The sequence below is a fragment of the Petaurus breviceps genome, unplaced genomic scaffold, assembly GCF_028583685.1.
Source record: "Petaurus breviceps papuanus isolate PSGF00001 unplaced genomic scaffold, PetGlider_PUasm1.0 90925, whole genome shotgun sequence".
NCBI lineage: Eukaryota > Metazoa > Chordata > Mammalia > Diprotodontia > Petauridae > Petaurus > Petaurus breviceps.
In genome coordinates this window covers 18,410,234-18,419,038 of record NW_027187380.1, presented here as the reverse complement: position 1 = coordinate 18,419,038, position 8,805 = coordinate 18,410,234, and the positions used below count along the sequence as shown (strand labels likewise).

Genomic DNA, 8,805 nt, shown 5'->3' with positions numbered 1-8,805 from the left:
TATATATATATATATATATATATATATATATATATATATATACACATATATATGTATATATATAATGGTTTTTACATGTACACACACATATAAGTTCATATATGTATATATATATACACACATTTGTATCTAATGTAGTCATCTCTAGGGTGATGGGGAAGGAAGAAAAAAAAGATATTTATATGATAATTTTATATTACATGATGGGGTGCTTGGCACTATTATCTCCCCCTTGTATAGTGTCCCGATGCCCCCATGAGCCCTATCTCTATGTTGACTCCTTGGCTGCCTCAATGGCAAAGGCCTTCAGGACCCTATCTCTGGGTTAACTCCTTAGCCTATTATCCCCTGAGTCTTCGGTTAGCCTTGGTTTCCAGACATCAATCTTGTCAAATATAACACTGATAGGTAGCAGACTGGGCACTTCTCCATCAGCCCTAGACCGCTAGCCGATATAGTGACATTTCAAGCCTAAAACCATACCTCCAGGTAGCTCCCCTTGGGCTTTTTCCCAGTGAATCATGGGCAATATACCTTCACAGTTACATTAAAGATGCATGCTCCTTTAAACACTGTCCCCACCTTAATTCCTCCCTAATCCCACCCTTAATCACCTAGTTAGCATAATTGGCACAGTTCTACAATGGATGATTCTATATAAATCTTAATTCTACTGCTTTGAGGTTGCAGGTCCCCTAAAGATCCTTGCCAGCTGTAAGGTGTATAATAAACTTTTCCAACTCTGACTCCAAGTTAGCCTGGGCCTACTGAATTCTTTCAAGACTGAATCATAGGCTTTCTGGTTTTAGATAAGATCAGAGTTCCTGATGAACCTATTGTGAGCCATCCCTCATCATTATATATGTAAAAGGAATAGCAAGTTGTACATAATGGATTTGCAGTTTCATCTTCAGTCTTTTTAATTATACTATGTTATGGAAATTCCAGTTTTATTTCATAAATTTTTTTTTAAATAAGTTACTTGAGTTCGATAGATATCTTCCAATGCTGTTTGTTTTTTGTGTTTATAGATACTGGAATTTGGGGGAGGGAGAGGCTTTAATCTACCCAGTCCATATTTAAAAATCAGTTACCTTTATCTTGGATGAATGTAGAATTGAAACTCCATTATAGAAGCATATACCTAGCTAAGGTGAATCTCTATGACTGTTATTTGGGACTAAAATTAATAATGGTTACATAGGCTAATCCTGTTCTATTACATTAGGCTTTGACTATACTTGTTGGGTACTGGGGACAGAAAATAAGGCAGAGACAGAAGGAATACTTGATTTGACCTATGATATATCCATATCTGTTAAATAAAAAGTCATTTTATTTAAAAGGCTCTATAGTAGATTTAAGGGGCAGGTAGGTGGTACAGAGCACCAGGCCTGGAGTCAGAAAGACATCTGGCTGATTTGGTGCTATATGAAATACTGAATAACAATGAGCAGAGAAAGAAAATTGTAATTTTCTTTCAACACGTTTTCCTAGATAAGGAAGGTCACTGTTCCTGCTTTGAAAATGGCTAATTTATTACATGTCCATCAGTAGAATTCTGAAGGAAGAGAGTTACAGGCACTTCTAGAAGGTTATAACTAGAAGAATACATCAAGATCATTTGACAGATGATACAACTAAATGGCTCATAATAATTTAGCAAGTCAGCAGCAAAGTAAGGATTAGACTCAGGTCTGAAAGAAAGAGAGAGGGAGAGAGAGAGAGAGAGAGAGAGAGAGAGAGAGAGAGAGAAAGGAAGGAAGGAAGGAAGGAAGGAAGGAAGGAAGGAAGGAAGGAAAGAAGGAAGGAAGGAAGGAAGGAAGGAATTATGATGGCATCGGTCAACCAATCAATAAGCATTTCTTAAGTGCCTATTTTATGCCAGGCATTCTGGACCACCCCATTCTCAGAGAGCTTATAGACTACCGAAGGGTCAACTTGTACAATACCAGATATGTAAGGCTATGGTTCTTTAAGATTTGGATTGGTCACATATTTACTCTGTAGAAGTTTACACTTTTTCAATTTTCTTTCTTTTTTGGGTGGGGGGCGGTGAATCATTTTTATTTATTTATTTTTTTTTGAATTTGTAATGGGTATTGTTAACAGGATTTTACTGAGTCAGGCTCTAACCTGAGAATGATGAAACTGCAGGCTAGAGACAAAGTACCAGTAATCAGATAGCTGTTTAATTAATTAGTGTCATTATGAGGAACAAATTTGCAAAGCGAGAATTCTCCTGATCAGAATTCCACATTGCAGAAGTGAAGACAGAGATTATATACATAAATTAGAATTGGGAAGGGAGGAGGGAAGGTGGATTACACACAATGTTTTCCTGGGCTTGAGTGGTTTCCCACATTTTGTACCTAACAAAACCCACAGATGTAAGATAATACAACAATTCTGGAATCTCGTGCAATATTGCTCGAGTCATTGGAGATCATTTCTGACCAGAGTTCTGTGATGGGAACAGGTTCTACAGTCTTTGACTGACTGGCAGAAATTTCATTTCTCTTCTTCTTCCATTTCTTTTATAAAACTAAAGGGATGAACCAGCCTAGGGTGTGTGTGTGTGTGTGTGTGTGTGTGTGTGTGTGTGTGTGTGTATGTGTGTGTGTGTGTGACATGGATGTCTTTGGCAGTCTGGTAGTATTACAAAGGAAACTAATTATATTTAAATGAAGTTATCATTTTTTTAAACAAACCCCACATTAAGATTTAACTAGATAATTTATAAAACTCCTTTCATCTCTCAATCTATCATCTCAGGATTTCAAGCATAATATTAAACAGACCAGTTCTGAAATAGTTATTTCCAGTTTCCAGTTGCAGGTATACCCCTACAGGGATAGAGTAAGTTCCCAATGTAATACTACTTCTACTAATATTCTAAATGATGAACAACCTCTAACTAGGGGAGTGAATTGCTTCCCACATACATACACACCCAGCAAATTAACCTTCATACTCTAAACAAGTCCAGGAAGCATCAACAATACATTGAGGTAACAGTGATAATTGCTGGGAAAATAAATCCAAATAGAAGGTTGGATGCTGCCTCAGGAATAAATTGGCTTATCATAAATGCCAAGAGCTGAATGCATATGCATTATGCAACATCCATTCCTATTCCCAGTGGCCCAATAATACATACTCCCGACAGCTAACTTGCCTAGGCTGTTGATTAGACTCCAGTTATACCTTATGACTAAGCAGACATTCCCACTTGGTGGTGATTGTTGGTTTCTGATGACTTGACAAGGATTGTATACCAGTGGCTCTTGGTTTCTTTTGACATTTTCTATTTAGGTTTGTCTATATTCATGGAAGAAAAGAAAGGCCATCTTTTTTTTTCTTTTTTTTTTTACTTGCAAATGTTTTTATTTAAATGTAATTTTTGAGGATGGTAGGTTTTAGATCTTATTGAAGGCAGCAACATCTTTGGATTGCACATAGTCCATTCCTTTAGCATATCTGTACCAACTTTGTCATCTTCAACCACACGTTGTATCTGAAGCTTCTTGATGGCATATCCCACTGGAACTAGTTTAGAAGATCCCCAGACCAAGCCATTTGCCTGAATGCTTCTGACGAATTTCTCAAATTTTGCCATATCTGTCTCATCATCCCAAGGTTTTACAACCAGTAAGATGGGAGACTTAGCAGCAATTGCAGGGTTTTGGGTTTTTTTTTTTTTTTTTATTTCTTTGATTCATACTGGGCAAGGTTTTCTTCTCTTAGCTTCTTTGCTTCTTCACTTTCCTCCTCATCTTTGGCCCCAAAGAGATCAATGTCATCATCTTCTTTGCTATCTGTAGCTCCACTTCCGGTGGTATCTTCCACATCAGCAGGCCCATACTTGCCCAAAGCCTTCTTTATTCCTGGAAAGCTGGCCTTTTGCTTCTCATAGGACTTAATATGGTTATACCAGCAGAGAGCGTGGTACAGGTCGGCTGGAGGAGGGCCGGAGATGGCTTCAAATACTGCAACGTCAGCCTGGGACAGCAAAAACCCCTTGATGTATCTCTTGTCCACCAGGAAGTCAATGAGGTGCTGCAGACATGCGGATGTCTTGAGATCTCCAAAGCCCATGGTGATGGTGGGAGGGACCGGAAAGAGGAGAAAGCAGCAGTGGCAAGGGAGAAACTGAGCTCTGGGTAGGGAAACAGTGCAGCATGTGAACACGCTAGCGCAGGCCACTGACTGAAAAAAGGCGAAAGGCCATCTTTCATCATGACTAACTACCAAAATATATTTCTTATAAATAAACATAAATGCTTACAAATCCTTCTTAGGGTTCTATGTTAAAAAAAAAATAGAAAAAACCTCTTGGTTTATTGATTGAAAATAAACAAAAGGAGAGCATCTGAAAAATAAGTCTTTGGACAATATTATTTCACAGGATTGATGCTATTCTTTTCTCTCCTCCTAACCCTTCTGCTAGCAGTGATAATAAGAGCTCTGGGTAGGCTAAGGCCTTGGGGAATGTGCTTGTGTATGTATGTAGGTAGGTATGTATGTATGTATGTATGCATGTATGTGTGTTTGTGTGCCAATATGTTTTTTTAGAAAAAATGCTGACAGATTTTGGTGAGTTTTTATAAAGCCCCTCTACCAATATCTACAAAGATTATTAATGCTTTATCGTCTGAATAGGTGCATGGAAATATAGAATCATATTTGTGTAAATGAACACAATTTACTTTTAATTAGGATACAGAAGGCCAGTTTAGCCTTTTCAAATATGTTTGGCTAGACTCTTTCACCAGTATTTTGTTGAAAACTCTATAACTTCTCTACAGCAGGGCCATGATTCATTTTGCCCAATGAAGACTCAATTAAACAGTTGTGACAACTGGGAATACAAATAGCCTACAAAAATAAAGAAGTTAAAAATATGGATGGGGAGGAAAACATTTATATGGGGTCTGAGCTTTGAAACACTGCCTAGGATGTAAAGAAACAATATAAAATGACTTGTCCATAACAGTAGTCATTCATTTTCATTCAACAATTCAACAAAATATTATTAAGCATCTACTGTGTATGAGGCATTGTGTTTGTGAAATAAAATGCCAAGCAATAAAACTGTGGGAAGCCAGCGCTAGCGTGTTAACACGCTGCACTGTTTCCCTACCCAGAGCTCAGTTCCTCCCTCACTGCAGCTGCTTTCTACTCTTCCCGGTCCCACCCACCACCACCATGGGCTTCAGAGATCTCAAGACACCCGCGGGTCTGCAGCACCTCAATGACTTCCTGGCGGAAAACAGCTACATCGAGGGGTTTGTCCATCCTAGGCTGACGTTGCAGTATTTGAAGCCATCTCAGGCTCTCCTCCAGCCGACCTATACCACGCTCTCTGCTGGTATAACCACATTAAGCCCAATGAGAAGCAAAAGGCCAGCTTGCCAGGAATAAAGAAGGCTTTGAGAATTTCAATGATTCATGTTTTTTTTTTCTTTTTCTAAAGAATTTTCTAATATGTCTCACTGGTACCAAATATGTATGTAAAATACAAGCTCCCTGAAGGATGGAGAGAAAGAAGGAAGGAAGGAAGGGAGGGAAGGAGTGAGGGAGGGCGGGAGGAGAGAAAAAAGAGAGTTGGATGAAATAAGTATTTATTAAGTTCCTACTATGTGCTAATTACTTTATAGGTACTATCTTAGTGGATCCTCACAAAAGGATCTACCTGGGAGGTAGATGCTATTATTAACCCCATTTTATGGCTGAGAACATAATGCAGACAGGGTTACACAGGTAGTAAGTGATTGTGACTGCATTTGAACTCAGATCTTCTTGATTCCTGTCCCAGGGCTCTATCCCTTTCTTTCCTGTCTCTTCAGCCCCACCAGCTGTGACAACAGAGCACCTAAGTTACATTTCAAGTTTCAAAAGGTTTGTAATTGTGAACCTGGAATAAGGGGGAAAGAAGATGCATAGTACATTCTTATTTTTTTCCTCCTGTTCTGAACCTGAAATTAATGAAATTAAAGATCCTTAAGGAAGAACAATAACATTGAGTTTCCACTTCTTTCCTCCTCCCAAATCTTCTCCCTTCCCCTATCTCAGATCCAGAACTACTTGGAGACAATGACAATTTAAACGACTGCTGCAGTCAAAGTGTTTTCTCTCACTCTCTGTCTAATATCATTTCTAAGATATGGTAGTACAGCTAGGTGGTACAGTAGATAGAGCACTGAGTCTGGAGTCAGGAAGATCTGAGTTCAAATTTGGCCTCAAACAATTACTAGTTGTATCATCCTGGGCAATTCACTTAACCCCTATTTGTCACAACTCATCTGTAAGATGGGGACACAGTAGAGAAGGAAAAAGCAAACCACACGAGGATCTTTGCCAAGAAAACCCCATAGACAATCTCTATGTGATCATGTAGAGTCAGACACTAGTGAACAACAACAATGAAATATGGAAGGCAGTGAGTAAATTTATCTATTTTAAATCTATTTAAAATCTATCCAGGTAGACTTTGGTCAGTGCCCCCAAATAGTTTTCCATTTGAGGCATAGAAAACATTCTCTCCATTTTTAATCAAGAAATAACATTTTCTGGGGTGCCTAGGTGGTGCAGTGAGTAAAGTGCCAGCCCAGAGTCAGGAGGACCCCAGTACAGTTCTGGCCTCAGACACTTAACGCCCACACCCCCCCCACACACACACAAAAACTAGCCATGTAACCTTGGGCAAGTTACTTAACCCCAATTGCAGTCCAAAAGGCAAGAAAGAAAGAGAGGAAGGAAGGAAGGAAGGAAGGAAGAAAGGAAGGAAGGAAGGAAGGAAGGAAGGAAGGAAGGAAGGAAGGAAGAAAACATATTCACCAAGTCAGAAGCTTCTTGAGTCAAATCAATTCAGCAAGCATTTATTAAGCACCTACTATGTGTCATAAACCATGTTAATAATGCAGGATGTAAAGAAAGATGAAAACTCTCCCTGCTCTCAAGGAACTCACAAAGCCACCCTCTCCTCATTTCCCAGAATCAGAAAGGGGCCTGAGTCTTCCTCATAGACTTCTCTAGGGAGTACATTGTGCCAGCTCTCTGGCACTGTTAAGTCATTGGAGTTCATGTTCATTTTCCCTTCCCCTTCATCTTGCCAGCCTTCATTATTCCTCCAAATGTGGAAAGCTCCATTCAATTTTTGCTCTGGTATTCACCATGAAATTGAAAAATCAAGTCTTGTTCACTCTGAAACTTTAGAGTATTACTGTAATTCCTTGGTTTACTTGGTGAAGCTTTGACTCTTTGATGTCAAATTCTGAAGGCCTGGGCTGGCATCATAATACTTTATAAAGAACTCTGGGGGAAATTTTATTATTAAATACCAGGATAAGGAGAGAGAAACTGATGTCTGATTTATTAACTACTAACCAGAACTAGCAAAATAATATAGACTGTGGCAGGGGTAAATTGTGGTTTTATTTTGGTGGCCAGCTAGCTAAAGAAGATGGCTTTATAGTGGGATCCTTAGAGATTAAATTAACCAAAGGCCACACAGAATCTAAAATCTGCTTCCTGTTCTGAAAAACTGAAGTACAATGATACCAGAAGACCCACTTTGACTAATGTGGGGAGAAGAGAACATCTGTTATCTTTATTTTTGACATAAATGATCTTACCCTAGCCACCTTGAAATGAACCAGTCAGTCACCTGTGGTGAGGTGGTGATATTTTTTAGGGGTTTTTAAGGAATCTTTTTTTCTGAACTACAGACAGAAACAAGTTGGACCTGGAAGCACCTAATCACAGAAGAATGATTTACTGACTCCCCCTCCCCATTTTTAGGCAAGTTACATGTAGAAAGATAACATGTGTTGAATTCTTAGCCTGGATAAGTCTAATTTTTTTTATAAGGGTCAGCAGAACAGTTTGTTACAATTGAAGTCAGATAATAGATGACTTAGAAGGCCATTTATTTGTAAAAACTGAACATCCAACAACGTGTTCTTAGATAAAACTCTAAGAATACCCCTTCTGAAACTACATTCACTGGATCAGGGTCAATTCTTTTGTTTCTATACAAACATATCTAAGCATAAAAGGAATGCAGAGATTTATGGAGGAGCTAGATAGCCAATAAAATTTTTAAAAATCAGAATGAGTATGTGGGATTGGAAACTAAAGGACAGGGAAACAGATAGGTGCACACAGTTTTGAAGTAGATGTGTAAGGGGAGTATAAGGATGCCTGAGAGGCCTTTGTGTATTCTAATCAGATCTGGCAGGAACCTAGGTGGGAGACCTATTTATTCACTGTATTATTAAAGGTTTAACCATTTATGAGCTACCTCCTAAAGTTCCACTCTGAGGGCTCCGGTCAAGGAAAGAAAGGAAGCTATACAAATAATTTGGAAGGTCAGAATTGAAACTGTTATTAAGCATTCTCATTCTAGCCAGTATCCCACATAATACTTCTTGTTTTTGGCTAAACATTTAGCCTAAATCACAGAAATTTCAAATGGCTCCATCTATGCTCAAGAGGAAACGTGGAGATTCAAGGCCATTCCCTCTGGATCCGGGGCTCCTCATCTATCAAATAAAGGGAATTGGATGAGATAATCTCTAACTTGCCTTCCAAATTTAGCAGTCTGTAAGTTTATAAACACCAATAACTAATGGCAAAAAGCAAAACCCCTTCCACTTCTTTGCCATATTCTGTATTTTTTGCTGGAATTTTCTGAATTATCTGAATTGAGGTTAAATCAATGAATATTTTTTGAGTATCCACAATTTTCAAGACCCGTGTTTCCCATATAGGTGGTGTACATAGATTAAAATAATTTCACTG

The 8,805-nt window shown here is 38.6% G+C and overlaps 1 pseudogene; it reads right to left on the bottom strand.

Moving 5' to 3' along the window:
* Positions 1 to 3,351: 3,351 nt before the first annotated feature.
* On the bottom strand, positions 3,352 to 4,121 carry LOC138152281 (elongation factor 1-beta pseudogene; annotated as a pseudogene).
* Positions 4,122 to 8,805: the final 4,684 nt, after the last annotated feature.